The following is a 21,711-nucleotide window of genomic DNA, read 5'->3' on the forward strand; positions in this document are numbered from 1 at the left end:
GCATATTTGATGTACACGAAAGTAAGAAAGTGTTGCAAAGGTTGGTTTCTGTATCAATTTGCTAGCTTAAATTTGAGGTCAATGAAATATCATATTAGTGATTTTGTGTAATAATATTTTTTTGTAACATTATAATTACACTAATATATAGTGTAAATTTATAAGTGCAAAGGGCATATGAACTAGGCAAACTTTTTACGTGCGACTCTTGATATGGAATAACATGCATGTAATATGCCAAGACTTTGGAATATCGTATTTGTATCATGAATTCTTTTTCCTGTGTTATAAAAGCCTTTCGAGCATCTATCTATGTAACTTTCAATGGAGAAAAAGTTTGTTTACCGAAATAGAAAGCTTGATGATTTGTAAAACAAAATATATTAGAACATTGGAGGAGACTAAAAAGGTATGTTAATTTTATTTTTTGTTTTTGTATTTATCTTGTGTTATTTTTATTTTGATTATATTATTATAATTGAATATAATTCTATTTTTTTTCTTTAGTAGTTTATTTTTAATATATTATATTATTTGTCATTGAATGTTATTCTATTTCTTTCCTGGATGCATAAACAAATTTAAAGTTAGCTAATATTTATGTCTAAACAAAAAATAATAACTTAATTTTTTTCAAAATTGCTTTACACTGTTGTATTTTATAGCTTTGAAAAATAATGTTTTAATAAAAAAATTATAAATTTAATGAGAAAAAAATTTTCTAAAAAAATTATTTGGAATCTCATCTATTTTCTTGATCACATTGTGTTCAACCCATAGTTATTTGTTATTCTTTTATTTTAAATTAAAATTAAATTATTATAAATCATTTTTATGCTTAATACATTTAAGATTTGTACGTCTAGTATTCTCAAAATCCAAAGATTTTGTACGTCTAATATTCTCAAAATCCAAAGAAAGATGTATATTCAAAAGCCAGTATTCTCAAAATCCAAAGAAAAATGCATATTAAAAAAAAAAAGCCAAGAATAGCTGCATAATACGTAAGAAAGAAAACAAATATTCGAATCAAACTTAAAAAAAACCAAATATTCGAATCAAACTCTAAAAAACCAGCCCCGTCACTCTCTTTCCAAAGCCCATCCAATTTCACAACAAAATGTTCTCTTTGTAAAGAATTCCTAGTCTACCTTCATTTTTCGATTCTAACAATATAACCCGTCCTCATCACCTTTTAAAAATTCTCATCTCTTTCTTTATTCAATGTTGTAAACTTCGAAACCATTAAATGAATAAAATAAATGCTCAAATCAAACCATAGAAATTCAACCGGCTCTCTCTCTCTACAATCTTAAATTACAGCCCGTGCCTCCCTTTTAAACTTAAAATCAACCCCTCTCTCTCTCCTCTTCTTCTCTCTCTAAGCGCTGTTATGTCTTTATGTTCTTGTTGCATTTCCATTTCCAACCAACCGTCCTCACAGCACAACCCCATTCTCTTCCCATCTGTTCCCCACGTCTCCTTTGATCTAGACTTATCACATTCCATTAACACATTCCATTAACCTCCCACTTCCTAATTCTGTCTTTTTCACTCGAATAACCTCAGATTGCTTCATCTCTCTCTCACTATTTCTTTAAAACTCCATTGCTACTTCTCTTTCTCATTAACCGGTGTAAAATTCCTTTGCTATTTCTCTTTCTCATCAACTGGTGAGTGAATCAAGAATCAAGAAAAGGACTACCATTAAAGGAGATTAAATTGTGACCAATGTCATATTGTTTTTAAATTGTGAACAATGCTATATTGCTTCTAAATGGTAAACAATGCTATATTTTTTCATGTTTGACAGTGATTTTTCTTGCAAAAAGCAGAAATGGTGAAAACACTTTTGTTGTACGAAGTAGAAATAGTGAAGACAGTGATGTGATGACAACAAGCTCTCAAGAAAGAAAGACAGTGATGTGATGACAACAAACTCTCGAGAGAGGAAATGAAGACAGTGATGTAATGTGACGTGATGATGATGTAATGTGATGTGATGAAGATAGTCTGCTCATACATGAGATTTTGAGAGTAGTCTCACAAACATGAATTTGATTGAGAGATTTTTAACGTTTTTGAGAGTAAATTCACAGTAGCTATATTTAGCAGCAATTTTGAAAGGTAAACTCACAGTAGCTACTTTTAACTACTTTATCACTATGTTCTATCCAAATGTGAAAAAAATATTTATTTCCGCTCTAGTATATCAGATGTCAAATATATACAATCATAAACCTTTAAAAAATTTATAAAGAGTGATAATTCTAAACATATCTACTAACTTTAAAAATTTATTACAAACACATTCAATAAAAGAAAATTAAAAAAAATTATGTTGGATTGCATTTCTACAATAAGCCGTCCAAAAGGTATAAAGCCTTATAAAGCATCCATATGCCAAAAGGTGGTAGATCTAAAAACGTGTAACTAACGGTACAAATATTTTCTTAATACAATTACTATTTTTAGTTTTAAATTTATTTATTTTTTTCTATGAAAGAAGTGAAACACAGAGATCCACGTTTTGAGATAACAGATGCAAGGGTCCAATCATCTAAATAAACATACTCAAAATTATTTTTTGTGGTATGTTCCAATGTATGAAACTACACCCTACATTGCTACCATGAACAAAGTGCTCACAAGACCAACTTATACTTCGTTAAGCCACTGATCAATTAACATTTACTCAACTCCACTAAAGCACTCTCACTCATGTGGCCTAGCGGCATATGATACAATTAAGTCAAGTTACAATTGTTGCTCTATCTCTGATAGTATTCCCAATCAGCAAATATAAATTTGATCCAATATTTCTGCCTTTAATCACATTTAGGGTGCCCATTAGAACTTTTAGGTTTCCACATTCTCTAACTAATTTGCAGTCAAAGGAGTCTACGGCACCCAAAAATATAAAATACTTTTTTAGATGTGGAACTTGTCTTACATCAATCACAGTTTGAACGACTTCATCATAAATCTTGATAGCAATTGTCTCAATACCAGTGGTCTTACAAGCCACAACATTCCCCTTCAAAACATATCCATCATGAAGACTGAGTTTATGATAGCACAGTGTTTCTGTCCTAATAAGATTATCTCATATCAAGAACTCACGACTCTTTAGAGTAATCGGTATTTGTCAAGACTAACCACACATTATCCATCCCACTTTTCAAGCTTTCATCAATAATATTGGCCGCATTAGAGGAAAGTTTCTCCTTCTCTTTGACTGTATGGAAATCCTTGTTGGCATGCACATTTTTCTTACAATAATAGCAACGAAAATTACATTTTCCTGATATGGATTTGGATATGGACCCGCCCTGACTTTCACTTCCCTTTTGCACTTCTCTCAATAAATGTCCGTCTAGCACTAAACCATATGTATGTAGTTAAGCATTACCCTATCTCTTCTTCAAATCATTCAAGAGAAGAGTTGAAATCACGTCCTCCATCTTTATGGTATCTTTTACCTACGGTAATATCGTGATAAGACGCCCATACGAATAAGGGAGTGAGGACAACAAAATTTACAAGTAATTTTATTAAATTGATTTAGATTGTCACGTATATCAGTATTTTTTGTTCATGCTCAGGGTGTATAATTGTTGTTTAAAAGACAGACGATTGGTGAGAGAGTTTGTGATACATCGTGATAAGACCCATACGAATAAGGGAGTGAGGACAACAAAATTATAACATGATCCTCATCATCTATCTTAACACCAATGCTCAATAATTTATAAATAATTTTATTAAATTGATTCAGATGCTCATGAATATTCACACCTTCATACATGCGTAGGGTGTATAGTTGTTGCTTCAAAAATAGTTGATTGTGAGGGACTTTGTCATATACAGACTCCCATGCTTCGACAAAAGATGTTGTTGAATCCTCATTGATGATGTTCAACAACACTTCACTTGATATGAATAATCGAATAGTGCTTATAGCCCTCATATGGACTATTTATCCTTGAAATATTGGAGTAATCCCTCAACACCTAGTGGGTTTCTTGGTGGGCATGTCTTTAATGCACCGTCCGTCAATAATTCCATTAATTTGGGGCAATCCCTCAACACCTAGTCGGTTTCTTGGTGGGTATGTACTTACTGCACTGTCCTTCAAGAATTCTATTAATTTAATGAATATAACCATTATTTTCGTTGTTAGCTAGCGCTTTCTTCCACCATCAATATTCATGCATTTAATTGTTTGGAAAAAGTTTATCTAAGGATGCAACTTTAAAATGTAGAATTACATATGCATCTCAAAAATCAACCTTATAGAAACTGCACCCTTTATGTTTTAGCGTATGCTTTCTCTCATCATCACCGTGAGAGAAATGTTGAAGCTTAGATGGATAACCATGGCTCGGACTCAGAAGCCCATTGATGCCATTCCTACTTTGCACATGCATGGTATAAATGGAGTTTTCATATTGTGTGATGGGAAAGTGTTGGGTTTGGTGATAGCTAAATCACCATACTCATATTTTCTTCTAAAGATTTGGGTATTATGGGAAATAAAAATTTGATTTTTTTGAGAAGCAAGAAAGTGATATTTTTATAAGAGAGTGAATGATGACATAGTACCCCTCCTTTAAGAGTCACCCCTCTGGGGGTTATGGGAATGGATCTCCAATATGAAGATGGATCTTCAAGAGAGAGAGACATAGCCTCTGGGAGAGAAGCAGTATTCCTATGAGTTTTGGGTTGGTTAACTTCAACTTCTAGAGAGAGAAAATCTTTATGTTGATCGCTAAGTTATCTTTCCAGTAGCGGTATTGTGGTGGGAAAGAGGATGTTGATCGATGGTGTTGCTCTGTCGTAAGAGCGGGTTTAGAAGGAAAGATCAGTGATGGTTTTTTACCGATGTTTAAAAATAGGTATTATCTCTTGTAACCCTAAACTGTAATCTTCTTTCTGATAGTGAATTTCTAGTTGTCGAAGCCGAGGATGTAGCCCTATGGGGTCGTGTCATGTTGCGGTGTGCTTTTTATGTTTGCTTTATTTCTCGCACTCGATTTATAATTGTATTCATCTACTTCGCGTGATCTTGGGTCGGATCCTGGTGTTTGGGATTCCCCGTTTCGCAATATAAGGGAATCTCGAGAACCTTATAATTGGTATCAGAGCATAAAGTGTGTACGGGGGGCTAAGGCTTGCATTAAAAAAATGATGAATGGTGGAGTTTGATGGATACATGGTTTGAGGTGGATAAATATAGAGGCAAAGTGTTTGTTAAAATTGAACAATGGAGGTAAGTGAAAAGAAATAAAGATATATCCATGATTTGAGGTAGAGAAATATGAAGGGAAAGTATTTGTCAAAATTCCACAATAGAGGCAAGTATGAAGAAATCAAGAACTCTATGCAATAAAGATTGTCAAGGAAATTATGATGATTTTGCTATCAAGGTGGAGATTGTTGGGTTTGATGATAACTAAATCACCATACACATATTTCTTCTAAAGATTAAGGTATTATGGAAAATAGAAATTTGATTTTCTTGATAAGCAAGAAAGTGATATCTTTATAAGAGAGTGAATGAGAAAATAATACCCATCCTTTGAGGGTCACCCCTTTGGGGGTTATAGGAATGGATCTCCAATACGGAGACGAGTCTTTAAGAAAGAGAGACATGACCTTCGATAGAGAGACAATATTCCCATGAGTTTTGGGTTGGTGAACTTCCATTTCTAGCTAGAAAAAATCTCTATGTTATTCTCGAGGTTATCTTTTCAGTAGCGGTATTGCGGTAGGAAAGAAGATGTTGATTGACGGTGTTACTTGGTCGGGAGAGTGAGTTTAGAAGGGAAGATCGGTTATGGTCTTTTATTGATGTTTACATATAGGTATTATATCTTGTAACCTAAAACTGTAATTTTCATTGTAATAGTAGATTTCTAGTTGCCGAGGCCGTAGATGTAGCCCTACGGGTGAACCATGTAAATCGTGTGTTGTTGTAGTGTGTTTTTTATGTTTGTTTTATTTCTCCCACTCGATTTATAGTTGTATTTATCTACTCCATGTTTAGTCAATCATGTACACGATCTTGGTTGGGATCACGATGTTGGGATTCCGGTTCCGCAATATAAGGGATTCTCGAGAACCCTACATAAAGGTTGCAATATTTAGATCTATATCTAACGTGTCAAAGTTTTTTTTATTTTTAATATTTTTCTACAAATTATATGAATATGAAATTTAGTAAATGCCATCATCTCAATAGACGCACGTAAGAAAAATAGTAAAAAATATATTTTCGATAACATACAATGATCAAAATACCTTTGAAACTTTTAAGAGCATTCTAATTATTTTATTTTGTTGACAATAATTTGTTTTTATATTTTTTACAATTACGAGTTTAAGAGAGGAGTGACCCCTAAAAGTTTGTGCCAAAATAATTTGTAAAAAAAATTAAAAATAAAATGATTTTGAGATGTGACATTGTAATTGGGACCATCTCAACTGTCCATTATGAACGGTTGGATAGAGGCAAATATATTAGTTTAATGCAAAGCTTGCCCTTGTGGGATACATGCAACTAACATTAGTCCGTCTGCCTGCATGATAAGTTTGTTAAAGCCACTATACCTGCACTAAAATGAGGGAGAGCAATGCCAAAGATGTCCTCCTCACCTATGCAATAAGGTTGGTTACATTATAAGTACCAGCGAGGGACACCTGCTACACCATGCATTGAGTATGCTCTTTAGATATTATAAGTTGGAAAAAAGTTTATATAAAGTTGCAATCTTAAAATGTGAAATTAAAGATGCATCTCAAAAATCCGTCGGAAAAAGTTGTTTTAATGTTAAAAACCCTCTAATTGATCATCTCAATATCGAGATGTATGAATAAAAGAACAAAAATTGAGTCCCATAATTAGTGCATCTTGCAACAAATTATCTAGGCCGTTTATTTTCAAGATTTTCATATGTTAATAGATCTATTATTATGAGGCCCCAATTTTGGACTGGAAGGGACACCAAAGAGAACTTCCTTCTGCCCTTCAATCCCTTGGATAGATAGAAAGGTACTTGATTACAACTATTTTTTTAATTTAAAATTTTATAATTTGATGTGAAAATAGATTTTCAGATGATCATAAGAATTTTTCACATTTCACACTAAAATTGCATGTCATGATAAAATTTGGAAATGCATCTCAATTGGATTGTACATGGTTGCAACCTCATATAAACCACACCCTTTGAGTTTTCATGTTTAACATTATGTGATGCATTCATATACACCATAGTATATAAGAAATGTTGTAGTAGGAATTTTAGTCCATTTCATATGAACTTTGCAATTTGTATTTTTAATTGTGTGTTCCTACAAGTTTACAATGTACAATTGCCTACTCAAATAAACAACATATTTATACAATGAGTATAGTTGAAATGAGGATGTTGAGATGGATGAGTGGTAAAACAATGAAGAATATAATTCAAATAAAATACATTTGAGACATGATTGCTCATGTTACAATACCCTGCTAAAATGTTGGTAGATTTTGAATCTTTTTTTAATAGCATTTTTTGGTATAATTTGGAGTGTCCCCTCGTTTTATTGGCATGCACCTAGAAAAAATAAAATTGGTTACGATGAAAATAAGTGATTAAAAAGCTCCTTCATGTTTCAAGGATATTTAAATATTTTTCATCATCAAACCTATTGGTTATTATTTTTATCGTGCACATTCCCATGAGATGTGTAGATGCACTAAATAGTGAAAGCTAAAAATAAAATACTTTGAGCCGTTTAATAAACATCTAACATTTAGGGGTTGTTTGGATACCTGGAAATATATTGTCTATAAAATATATTACTGACATAATACATTACTGCATAATACATTACTTTAAATAGATTGTTATTGTTTAGGTAGCATTTAGATGCAACCTGGCAAATACATTGTTATTGTTTGGCTATGTCTGGAAGAAATATAGAAAATGCATTACTAACATTTTACCAGCACGTGCTTGTAAACTATCATTTCTTTCTTTTTTGTCATAAAATTCCTTTAAAATACATAATTTTCAGTTCCTTCTTTTTTGTCACAAAAATCCACTAAAATACTGAATTAAAATCACCATCACACGATTTCAAAAGATTTCTAATAAAAACATTATCACCATTTCAAAAAGATTTTCCAATAATAACTTGTATCATTTTATAGTTATGACACTATTTCCTACTTATTTTAAGTGCCTTGGTAAATCACATGTTTTCGAACATGATAAGCCATATTTTTATTTATTTTTTATAGAAGTCTTTCAAATGTCTCTCTGTATAATTTGAAATAAACAATAAATTTATGATACTAAATTAAATACTTGTAGGGCACGAGTTAAAAAATGGGAAGAAGTTTGATTAGTAAACTAGAAGGTTTGGTAATTGCAGTATAAAATTTTGAGGTATTGGAGAAGACTAAAGAGGTATGTTATTTCAATTGAGATTTTAGTAATCTCTTATGAGGATGATGTTGTGTGAAATTTTTTATTATGATTGTGTTGTGTAATTTATCATTGATTATTGATTTTTATTTTTATTATTTTTGTTTTTATATGACATTGATGCCAGGGGAGGAGCTTAAAAAGGGAGGGATGACATTATGCTATGTGAAACGTTTTATTATATTTGTGTCATGTAATTATCATTAATTATTGATTTTTATTTTTATTATTTTTGTTTTTATATGACAGCTAATCCCTTCAAATAATGGGACGAGCTTAAAAAGGGATCACCTAGTTACTATGAAGAGAGAGGGAGAAAAGATTTTTTTAACCGTGTAATCTCTTTCCATTTCGTTAGGATTAAGTGTACGTTCTTTACTGTTAAGTGCACCCAAACAATTTCTAGGTACCCAAACGGCCCCTTAAGAGCCAAATTATGACATTGTGACTCAAGTCATCCCAAAGCAGGGTCACATATGCTTTATAGTTTGAGTGGCGCCGCATATAAAACTACCCCTTAAAAAAATTGGTAATTAAACACACATGCATAATTTACTTTTTCTAAATTTTATCAAAGAATTTTCATTTCTAACTTAATACTGTTTTCACAAAAAAATTTAAAAAATCAAATTGCCCATATTTTTGGATCTTTAAGATGAAAATATTATATTATCATATTTTATTTGTTAATTAAAATTTTAGATTTTCAAAGCCCACAAATCTGAAAAATTAGGTTTCACCTTTTTGGGATATTAAAAATTCAAAATTTAAAATTAGGTTATTCAAAATATTAATTAATTATATGACTCAATCATAATTTTTTATTTCTAATTATGAACTTAGTTTCACTTTGTTTTATTCCTTTTTTTATCAATTTAGTCTCAATTTTTTTATTAATTACTTTTTTATGAATTTGATCGTTTAAAATTATGCTTATAGAATAGACCGATCGAAATTTAGTTGGAGAAATAATGTTTTGAGATGGATATTTGGACTTAATTTTTAAGCATATATAATATCAAAAATGAAGATCATGAATATGTATAAATAAATAAAATTTTAAAACTAGAAATAATAATTTCATTAAGAAAATAATGGAACATCAGTTTCCATTGTTTTTTGATGGACCACGTACTTACTTTCATCGTTAAGATGGATGCTTTACACTACTTGACAGCATATGTAAAAATGTGGTCCAACTCGTGTGAAACAAAGGAAATTATTAAAAAAATTAGCATATAAAACTAAGAAATTCACCAAACTTTCAATTGAGCATGCGGAATTCTATTTGTTTGAAACGTGAGTTTGGAAGGAAACTGACGCTACACTTATTGAAGATATGCTTCTCTCACACCGTTGTGATCTGGAGGACTTTGCAATTTATTACCGAGCATTGAGGTTAGGTACACCAAGAAATCCATGAGTTATTGTTTGAGTCACCGATAATAGTCTTCATCTTTAGTTTCACTAAAATAAAGTAGTACATAAACAAACCCCCCTCTCTCTCTCTCTTTTTATTGTATGAAGATAGATCTCTCTCCCTCTCTCTCTCATAATAAAACTCTCTCTTGTATGAAGATGGATCTCCCTCCCCTTCATTATAAAACTAAAATGGAATTATATACAATGAGACTATCTTTATTATAAGGAAGCCACAATCACTCATACTCATTAGATGTCAAATTTGATGGCTTACGGCTGGTCAGAGGAATTTTTTTTTAAAAATTTTAAGTCATTTTAATGATACTCTTACAGCCGCCTATTTTGAAATCCAAATATTAAAAGTGCTTGTGACTTTCTTGTACTAAAAGTAAATAATCATTTTGTATATTTGCTCAAACTAAATAATTGATGATGAGACAAGTGTGGGGTCTCTCTCTGTTTGTCCAAAGTAGCACATAAGAACATGCTCCTTTTATGGGCGAGCACGCTTAAATCATAGGTGGGAAGTCTAGTAATAATAATATGTCGGCAAACTAACATATCGTTAATAAATTGATTTTGCAAAAACAAAAAGTCACAAACAAGGATTGGAAAAATTTAGGTAAGTCAAAGTATAATGAATATTTCGAATTTTATTAAAAAAGACAGAGAAACAGTCAGATATGTGAAGATAATATAGGATAAGATTACATTCTTCTTTGATGTATTAAAACTATTGAATAATAATTTTATCTCCTTACCTAATATCATAAGGGTAATACTCAACAATTTTGTCTGAATTTTCAATAAATACATGAACAATACTTACTCTATTGTCATGACACAAAAACATAAGATAGACTTATTGCGAGCACATAATGAATCAACAATACTAGCACAAGAACTGTAATCTAATGCATATTATTATTGTTAGAAGTAAAAAAAAAAAACAAAAGACCCTTAGTATATGATTGTAGATAAGAAAAACCAGTACAAAAGCTCAAAAATTAAAATAGTGGTCCATCCAAAAAAAAATTTGATTCATGCGGCCTGGACCACATTTCTACATATGTGGTACAGAAACCGCAAAGCATCCATCTTAAAGATGGATGCCAGTAGGTATTCTCATATAAAAACAATGAAAACTAATGTTCCAAATGTTTTCTTACTAGAATTATTATTTCTAATTTTTAAAATTATTTATTTTTTCATATTCATGATCTCCATGTTAGAGATTACATGTCCTTAAAAATTAAGTCTTAAAATCTATCTCAAAAATAGATTGATTAAGAGACCCGCATTTTTACATATGAGCCGCATAGCAACCGGGTCCCATCCAAAATGCTTTGTTTTATATCAATGAAGCAATAAAAAAATTTCAAAAAGTAAAATTAATCAAACATCTGTATTTAAAAGCAACAAAATGCTTAAGTAGATCCAATAATCGAATCTCACCCTGAATTTCTAACTACCTAAACTTTTAGCTGTCGATAATCTCCCTTACTCTTGATATCGATGATTTGTGTTAGAGAAAAAGAGATTTTTCATTGCTCCTCAAACTCTACCTATATTTTAAGATATGAGGTTGATAGATTATCTTTTTCGGAATGTATTGCTCTTGTCTTTTTAATAAGTAAATTTTTATGGAAATCCCTAAACCAAAATTTAAGACATTAAATCAATGCAGAAAATAAAAATTTCGATAAAGATATGTTGAAGTAGAATTTTTAATTTTTTTTTTTTAATTATAGATTTATATCGAATCAAATTAAAAATTCAATTTTTTGAAGATCTTCTGCAAAAACTAGGAGCTCTTTAGGTGATTTAAAAAAATTAAAGAACGTTTAAGATCTTGGTCAGTTTGAAAAGATTTGGGCATGGCTGACTAAATACTAGTGTTGGAGACTCAGACAAGTGAGAACCTTTAAAGGTTTGGGCATTTTCTTCGTTCAAATGTGGTCGGTATACCTTTCCAATAAATGGAGCAGGCAGCTCATTAACACAACTAGTACGGGGTACGATATCATGGAGAGGAGGGACCATGTTATCAACTCATACTATTTTTGTAGGACTCTTTTTTTCTTTTCTTTTTTTTTTTGGGTGAATTAGTGGGGATGTCGGCCCCTACCCGTTTTATTGAAGAATCAACGGATATTACATGAACAGTTCTTATACAATCATTGGCATAAGAACACTAGCAGCATCAGATAAAATGAAAAACATTACAAAATTAGGACGAAGAATTAAAAGAGATATTACATGAATAGTTCTTATACATCATTGGCATAAGAACACTAGCAGATAAAATAAAAAGTATTACAAAATTAGGAAGACAAGCGCACCATACAGTAGTTTCATTCAGCTGTATGGTGTGCTTGCCCTCTATGCTTAGGAGTAATATATAAATAATGTCTGGAAATTTGACATGGAGAAAGAAAGAATAGATGCTTATAGACAATATTCGTGCATCTCTCAAGATATTATATAGGATATTTCTCTCATGCTCTTGTATAAAAAAATTACTAAAATCAGTTGTGTTTGGAGCTAATTCTTTTTGTAGCTCCTTCTCTGTCTCCTAGTAAGAAGTTGATCTGATTCTCTTAAAACAAAGGTTCTCTCTCTCGCCCCGAATAGTTGCAGCTTACAAGTTATGGGGTAGACATATGTTGCAAGAATCAAGGTAGACCCTATTCTCATAATGGTTGAAGGTACATGAATTTTAAGTAAAGTAGTTCAAAGTATCTAGCTCTCTTTTTATTTCTCTATCTCCATTTCCTTTTGTTTTTTTATTTGGCTTTTGCATATAGAATATTAGATCGGCATGTCAATATTTCTTCCCACATTTAAGTGAGATATTTTAAATTAGGTAAAGATTCTTGGAAATATTTTCGGTTAAATATTATAAAAATTAATTTTGAAGTTAGATAAATATTGTAAGAAACTGAAAGGAAGGGATAGGGAGTGAGAGAAAGGAAGAGAAAATCTTTCTACTTTGGTTATTATCATCCTCAACCCATCCTCTTTCATTTCATGATTTCTCTCTTCTTCTTCTTTTTTCTAATGAACATTTTCAGACTCTAATTCATACATTGGAGTCTCTCCCTCTATGCTTAGAAATTTTATTAATAATAAATATTTAAGAAATTCAACATGGAGAAAGAAAGAAGAGATGCTTACAAATATGAACACCTCTTAAGATCTTATATAGGCTGCTTCTCTCAAGCATTTGCATAAATTTTGATGATGTAACCTCCTTTATGTAACCTTTTTCTTTGAATAAAATTACATAACTTTGTCAAAAAAAAAAAAAAAAACCAAATTTAGCTACATTGGAGTTATCTCTTCTTTTGATGTCCACCTTATCTAAAAGCCAGAAGTTGATTTGAATTCTCTTAAAAAGAGTATACTCATTATGTGTATGTGTGTGAGTGTGTATATGTGTGTGGGTAATTGCATGCTAGAGTTAACTCTCATTTTAGTTCCTTCTTTGTCTGTCCACCCTCTGTAGAAGCCAGAAGTAGATTTGAATTCTCTTGAAAAGGGTATACTATGTGTGCGCGTGGGCATGCGGGCGTTGAAATAATGCATACTGACAAGTTTATAATAGGTTATAGACCGTTCAAAAAAAAAGTTTATAATAGATTAACACTAACCAATAGAGTTAGTCTCCTTCTTTAACACTAACTAATAGAGTTACTCTTAGTCGTGCATGAAATACGGTATACCATAGGAACCATTTTGTCTTTAGACGTTTGTCATCCGTGAGACCTGATATAGTAATATGTTTTTGAACAGAATAGAAGGAAAAAGTAATTAAAGAGAATTTTATAAATTTGAAAATGGTTGAGGTTTGTATCAGGTAACAACCTCAAACAACCAACATAAAGTGTCTCAAAGTCTAGTTGAATGTATCTCAAAGTCTAGTTGAAGGACAAATATGTAGTGTCAAAGACCTGCTTTAAAATCTATTTTCAACTCTAATTATGAAATTTAGAGCTCATAGAATAGCGTAGATCCAGTAGATTGATAAATATTTCAAATTTTGTAAAATGGAGTGCCTAAATAATTTTTGTAGGATACACATTTTTAGGATTTGAAATCTTTTTTTTTTTAAATCAATATATCGTGAGATTGAGATGATCAATTGTAAAGCTTTTCAACATCGAAACAACTTTTGTTTTTGGATTTTTGAATTGCGCCTTACTTCTACACTCTAATGTTGTTACCGAGCCCTTCACCCCATATTGTTTATGCTGATTTTGTGGTTACGGTCGCAGGATGGGGAATTGGAAAAGACAGCGGAAGCAGTGAAGTGTGTGTCCTGATACACATTATCATCAACTATCCAATCAAGCTGCATCTACAATACAATTTCAACAATACCGAGTTGCAATTCACATTCTCGGAAACATCTAATTACGACCGTCATGGACTATTCTTTATCACTGTAGTCCACACATTCTACCATTTTTGACATTAACAGATAGACGTAACTACTCATTGTTAACATCAGGTTCTTGGAACAGAGTTTATAACCAGCAGGTTGTTGCCTCACAGCTGGATCGAACAGTCCAAATATCTCGGAACAAAGTTTATTAGAACAAAGTCCATGACCGTACATTGTTGCCTCACCATTGGACCGAACAGTCCAGATATCTTAGAACATAGTTTATGATCAACAAGTTGTTGCCTCAATGCTGGACCACATATTCCAAAATTAAATATGAGATATATAGAGGGATAGAGCAATCACAATGATAAAGAAATATTCATTTTTTTAACACACATGTGAATAACCCTTTCTCGCTAGACCTCTGGACCGTACTAACCCACTTTAATAAAAATGGCTTTGTACTATCCTTCCCATCTTGAGCACCTTCTCACTCTGTGTCTCCTTTATGTTTTGCCTTCTCACTGTGTTTCTTTTATATTTTGCCTTCTCATTTCATTATGATTATCACATATAATTTGTCTTTATTTTCTGTTTTTAACCATGTTATTTCCAAATATTTTAAATTTTTTTTATACACCTTCATGAATTAAAAGTACTGTTTGACATTTTGACATTGGAACACAAGCCATAACTTGAAGGTAGAACTTTTACTTTGATTACTAGAAAGTGTGCTTCTCCATGGATCCTTGTGGAAGCACGAGCTTCCTACGAATTCTGGCCGCATTTTGAAAATACCCCATGGATTTTAGGGCCTATTTTTTGAATTACTTTTTATTCCCATTTACTCTCTAAAATATAATTTTTAAATTGCCAATGAAAGAATATATATATATATATATATATATAGTTTAAAAGTACAACTTTTAAACCAGCCAAAATATTTGTTTGGACGTATCCAATGTCAAAATTTCAAATAGCTCAAAGCATAGAAAAGTTCATCTATTTGGGTGGTTCAAAAATTCAACTTTCAAACGATCTAAAATACCAAAGAATAAGAGAACAACAAAAAAAATGAAATGTTAAACATTAAAAAATTACAATTTTCAAGACTCCCAAATAACATTTGTTGGGTGTGCACTGTACCATAACTCCCTCAGCCATATCTGATGATTTAACAGTCGATAGAACTCCAATCAAGAGGAGGAAATTGGGGCAGCCGGTCCCCTAGTCTTAGTGTAAGATATTAAATAAGAAGAGTGATTTCATGCAACGGCGGTATAATAATGTAATGAAACGATTTCTAAAAACTATGTTAGGGCTATTTATTTGTCTTTTTTAAATATACACTCATTTAATTTCAATGAACAATTACAAAAAAAGAAAATTCGAAAACACTCTCTAGGTGTTTTTTTAGCCCAATTAATATAAGCTATCCATTTTAATGAGATAATTAGATCTATGCCCTATAAAAACTTTTTTACTTTCAAAATTTTTTATAATTAGACAATCAATACTAAAAAAATTTGATTTTGAATTTGTAAAGGCCTGGATCTTGAAATTCATCAAATGGATGGTCAAGATTGATTAAAAAATACAGAACCAAGTTCAAGAATCAATGCTATTGAGCTAACCCACATCCTATAAGCTAGAACTTGAACAATCCAATTCCAAATTATAAGGCCATTTTGGAAGGAGTGCAATGCCACATCCTAAGGTTATGAACCCTGCCAAACTTATTCTGAGCCCTTTTTGATTAAAGCAGGTTTAAACTTTCACATATGAATGAGCAAAAATTGGGAAAGGGGCTGAGGTGATGGTGCAGCACACCTCGTACCTCAGTGGCACGTTCTTCCTTTGAATTCCATTAAAAGCTTAAAAAACCAATTATTTGAAGAAACGGGTAGGAACCTATCATTCATACTGAATTACCCTCAAAAAAAAAAAAGAAAAAAAAAAAGCAAAAAGACCAAAAAAAGATCCAAAATAAGTTGCGGGCATTTAAGGACTAAATGAAAATGATTTTTGCTTTATCAATGCAATAATACATAGGTTCTAACCTCTTCTATCCAAGTTCCTCATCACCCAATCCGCCATTTTTCTCTCTCTAGTTTCATTAATAACAAGGTTGATTATCAAAAAAAGAAAAGAAAAAGAAAGACAAACACATCTCTTGCAATTGTTCACCCCTAGTTTACCTAAATCATCTGCCTCCCTATTATGTTCCTAAAATACATAGGTAAGCGAGATTTTAATCCTTTCACATAAATCCATTACATAAAACCTACCAGACCTTAATTTCGTGGTTCGACACTGCTCTACACTATATCTTGTATAAAGCCCACCATTTCTCCCTAGCCAAAGCTCAGCTATAAACTCCAATATTCCTCCTAAGCCAAAGCTCAGCCAGTAGGTCACGCCAACACCCTCCTTTCAGAAAATTAAGAATACAACCCGTTCTTGGTAGTTCTAAACAAAGTGGGACGAATTATTTTGTTTGTTCGACATTCATGACAAGGTATTATCATCTTACCAGTACATACCAATGGCATCGGTATTGTCATCTTACGTGTATATGTAGATAACATTGTGACTACTACTGACTCTTTCCTTCAACACATTAGGCAATTGCATAGGAAAGATATGCTGCAATTGATACCACAGTTACCAAGAGCTGGAGCGGGAACAATTCCGGTTCTGGGAGTGGAAGCATCGGAGCAATGTCTGTCCAAAGCTCTGGAGCTCGAGGAGTGCGTTCCAGTGAGGATAAAAGTAGCAGATCGAGATCCTGTATGAACAGAGAGTGATTCCCAATACATCAGGATCGAGATCCTTATTTAATAGGAACCCTTTCCATGTCAAATGGGATCGTGTTCCCATATTCATTAGGATCATGCTCCCATCAACAATAGGATCGCGCCCCCATCTAAGAATGACCGCATTCCTATTTGGAAAGGATCGAGCTCCATTCAAGGAAGGATCGCATTTTATGCATGATTAGTCCACTCCGAGCTCCCATCCCAGAACTTCACTTTTATGAAAATTTGGTTTAAAATATAATAATTTTATTTTAAAAATTAATTTTATTTAAGAAGCTTCTTTTAGGATGTTTTGGGAAAATAGGGATGGAGTTACAAATACGAATGGAGTTAAAAATATGTAGGGATGGCGCTCCTAAAATTCAGGGGGTGGGGATCTATTTTATTCAGGAACAAGATCCTAAAATTTTAGGAATGCGCTCCATGCAGTATCGGGAGCGAGCTCCATTGTGAATAGGATCGAGCATCTTAAAAATTGTAACGAGATCCCAAAAAGAAGGGAATAGGTTCCGAGTGAGATCTCGACTCCAGAACGCCGGAGCAAGATTCTGAAGCGAGAGTGCCATCCTAGCCTTGTACACAACAAAGCAAACCCCATCTAATAAGTATCTTAATAAAAAAATGGAAGCTATTCCAATTAACTACATTCTCAATTACATATGAAATCAATGACAGGAAATACGTAGACATTTAACCCTGCCATGTTTAGATTCACAGGTAATATTAGCATTAAGCACTAAAAGTATAAAGGAAAACCAATTTAAAAAGGAGTGTGGTTTGCATAAGGTTGCAACCTTAATAAATCCAATTAAGACGCACCTCAAAATTTTATCATAAATGTAATTTCGATATAAAATATTCTTAAGATGTCTCAAGAATCAATTTTCATCGCTAATTATAAAAGTTTAAACTCTAAAAATGGTTCAAATCAAGTAGATCTATAAACACATGAAAATCTTGAAAATAGACCGTCCAGATAACATGTTGCAAGATATGTTATTTCACATTATTTCACGGAGTTAGAAATCATTTTTTTCTTTTCATATTCATAATTCCAACATCCAAACAAACCTTTTATAATGGATTTTTGAGGTGCAATTCACTCTACATTTTAAGGTTGGAACTTATATAAACTTTTTTCTTTATAAATTAGAAACGAAAAGACCAGGGTAGGCTCAATTTGTTGAATGACAAAACAACATTACCGTTTATTTTCTTCTCTTAGTACTCAACTAAAATTTTCTAAAATTAGACATATTTCTTGCAGCAAGATATCACCTCACCCGTTACGTCTCTCTCTCTCCTTTATCAAAGATCAATTGATCCTCGAAAATTAAAACAAATGGAAATTGGTAAAAATGGCAGTAATCTCTCTTTCATAATTTATATGAATGAGAACCCAGTGCCACTAGCCCTCCTATTTCCCTTTTTCAATGGTAAAAGACCACTGTCCCACCCTTCCGGTAACTCAGTGTCACGAGAATATTCCATATTCATGAGAAGTTTGGTAAAATTTTATTTTGGCGGCCTACCTAACACAACACATCTTCTTTTTTGGCGTTTGGGACGAGTGAAGGGAAACTCTAACTTTTTTTATTTTTTGTAACTTTTTCATTTTACTGGATTTTGTTCAATCCAATAAAATAAAAAAGTTAAAAAAAAGTAATAAATAAATAAATAAAATTAATGGATTAACAGGGAAATTCAAAGAAAAAAAAGTGCAAATTTTCAAATCATCTTAAAAATTATCACAATCATCGAAAAGCTTAATTCTAACTAATATAATAGTGTTCGCCATATTTTTTTTTATGTATTTTTCTGTTTTATAATATTTTTTACCTCAAAGCTCACAGCTGGCTGAGGAGGCTGAGTTACACGCGAGCTCAAGTAAACTTGGCCGAGTCCTGTACCATTGCACATCCATTACCACTTCATGGGGAACTGTAAAACCAATGAGGTAGTGGCACCACTGAGCAAATACCTTCAAATAATCAACCCGAAAAATAAGAACGGATGCCGTTCTTATGACATCGCCTTCGAACCCGCCATGCTGCGTTATGTTTGTTTTTATGATTTTTTTCATGTTTGTCCACAGCTTTCTTAAACCTGTTACTCGACATTGCTTCTCTGACAACCAACCTCGAAGAAGATCCGTATGAATACCATGTTCAAGAAAGCCTGTGGAAAGCATGAAAACATCAAACCTTCGATCGTCGTCTGAAATTTCTAAGTGAAAAACACTTACAATGTTGAGAACAAAAAGAGGGAGCAAGAGACGAGAATGGTGATATGGAGAGAGCACATGGAATCCCTTTTTCTAGAGGTCCGGGTTAGAGTTAACCACCCCACTTCTCACGGTTGACCCGGGCTACCTAACTGAATCATTCCAAGTCGGGCGGCATTTTTGCCAAGTGCCCAAACTAGTGTGGGAAAAGACGAGTCGGGCCGACTACTCCGCCCATGCCCTAACCACTCATCCGAATCTGAGTAATTGTAGTTAGAAAAAATTCAAAATAGAATTTTAAAAAACACAGCTAATTGTGGTTAAAAAATAGCAAAAACTAAATTTTAAAACATGAGTATGTGATTGGAAGAATTCTTAATTTTTTTTAAAAAGGGCGCAAGATATTTTAAATTAATTATTCACAGTCAAAATATTTTTCAATCTCCGACAAAATGATAGAAAACATAAATAAACATCTTACAACTATTTTTTTTATTTTTTAAAATTTCTTTTTAAAATTTTTTTAAGATCTCCAAGTTGGACATCCAACTCGACACAACTCGGGCTTGGCAAGGGCCCGAGCCTGAGTAACTCGGCCAAGTAGAAACTAATGGATGGACTTTTCAAATGCTGACTCAAACTAACTGACGCTTTACAATCTCAACAATAGGAGAAGCGGTTATGATATAAGGAAATGTATATGATTAGACCATTTACTTTTAATACAAGGTCACAATTAATTGTCAACCATTGGATGTGAAATCAGATGGATGGTGATGTGTTAGACACAAAGCCTGAAATAAATTTTCTTGAAAGTTGTTAGTCTTTCAGTTTAAACAAGATTGAACAAAAAAGGAAATGGTGGAAGGTCGATTTTCAAATGGACATAGTTTGTTATTTTAACTTGAGATAGAAAACAATCGATTTCTCCCTCACTGTTTCATCTAGTGTTTTAAAAATCAAATCGGTAGGGCTGATCATTCACCCATAGATCCATGTCGGATAATTGGATCAGTGATCCCAGGTGTGGATTGATATATATATATATATATATAAAGCTGACTAGCTCATATGAACATATGACCCCAACGACTCAAATTGAATCTGGGCCCACAATCACAGATGTCCTGTAGTGTTGAATTTTTTATTTTTTTTCTACAAATCCAAATCACTTGAAATTATAGACGTGTATTCATTAAAAATAGGAATATTCTAAACTTCACAACCCTTCAAATTACAAATGTTCAAGATAGATAGAGTTGTGAATGGTGGATTTATTAATTTTGTTGTCTATTTTTTAAAAAAAGTTACTTTTACAAGGAAAATTTGTAAATATTACTACAAAACAAAGGGGATTTTTGTTATCTCTATAAGGGGTAAAATTGAAGTTTTAACTAAAAGACAATGACACTCTACAAAATAAAGTTTAAGGACACTAACTTCCAAAATGCCATTGTATTTTTGTGAAAATTTCAAATTTGTCATTGCTTAATAGTAAAGTTACCTATTTAAATAAGTTTTTAAAGAAAAAATAATGATTGTTTTGATAATATACTCATTACAACCCTTTTTAACTTGAACCTTTGTATTTTGAGGAGTTGTTAACTCAAGACAATCCCATATATATATATATATATATATGAGTGTGTGTGTGTGTGTGAAAATGAACAATATTTTCGCCCATAGGCTCGGCACCGTTCGATTTTTTCAAACGGCATGGATTAAAAGATCACCATGGACATAGAGTGTTTTTAAGGCAAAACTGCAACCGCTTTACAAAAGCTGTTGCGGGGTGAAATACAATTCAAATTCGTCCATAAGCATTCGATCTTTCAATTCTTTTTTAAAGATTAGTTCCTTCGATCTTTGAATTCTTTTTGTTTGAAATTCTAAGAAATTGTCGCAAAGGTTGGCTTTTATATCCATTTTTTAAGAAAGTGCCTTCAATCTTTGAGTATTTTTTTTTTTTGAAGTTCCAAGAAAGTATCACAAAGGTTGGTTTTTGTATCATTTTTAAATTTTATATGAGGTCAGTGAAATATCCTATTAGTGATTTTGAAGTTTGGTTCGATTTGTGTAATAATATTTTTGGAATATTATAACTACATTCATACATAGTTTAAATGTAGTAAAATGTATAGGATATATGACATTGGCAAATCTTTTACGTTGGCTTTTAATATGGAATTACATGCTTTTAATAGGATAAGATGTTGGAATAACATATTTTTATTATGATAAATTTTTATTTTTGCTCTTTTTTTTGGTAATATAAAAGCTTTTACAGTATCTCTATATAACTTTAAGCTAATTTGTGAGGCTAAATTAAAAAACTAGAGAAAAGCCAAAAGTTTGTTTAACGAAATATAAAGTTGG

The 21,711-nt window shown here is 32.1% G+C and overlaps 2 long non-coding RNA genes across 6 annotated transcripts in view; one reads left to right on the forward strand and one right to left on the reverse strand.

The window, feature by feature from the left end:
- LOC148781237 (uncharacterized) overlaps positions 1-19,451 on the reverse strand; it is a 53,716-nt gene extending 34,265 nt beyond the window's left edge. Inside the window, exons 1-3 of one of the 5 annotated variants that reach the window (XR_016059144.1) lie at positions 19,357-19,451; positions 18,951-19,289; positions 14,274-14,599 (exon numbers count right to left, since the gene is read on the reverse strand). This is a non-coding gene — a long non-coding RNA (uncharacterized LOC148781237). Of the gene's footprint in view, positions 1-14,273; positions 14,600-15,356; positions 17,081-17,101; positions 17,684-17,725; positions 17,808-18,950; positions 19,290-19,356 lie in introns of those variants that run through there. The other 4 variants (XR_016059145.1, XR_016059147.1, XR_016059146.1 and 1 more) reach the window with 4 other exon arrangements.
- Positions 330-2,078, forward strand: LOC148781238 (uncharacterized). The gene is made up of 2 exons (XR_016059749.1): positions 330-409; positions 1,836-2,078. It is a non-coding gene; the product is annotated as an uncharacterized LOC148781238 (long non-coding RNA).
- Positions 19,452-21,711: the final 2,260 nt, after the last annotated feature.

This window comes from Amborella trichopoda, chromosome 7, assembly GCF_054954075.1.
Source record: "Amborella trichopoda isolate Santa Cruz 75 chromosome 7, AtrichopodaSantaCruz75HAP2 v2.0, whole genome shotgun sequence".
NCBI lineage: Eukaryota > Viridiplantae > Streptophyta > Magnoliopsida > Amborellales > Amborellaceae > Amborella > Amborella trichopoda.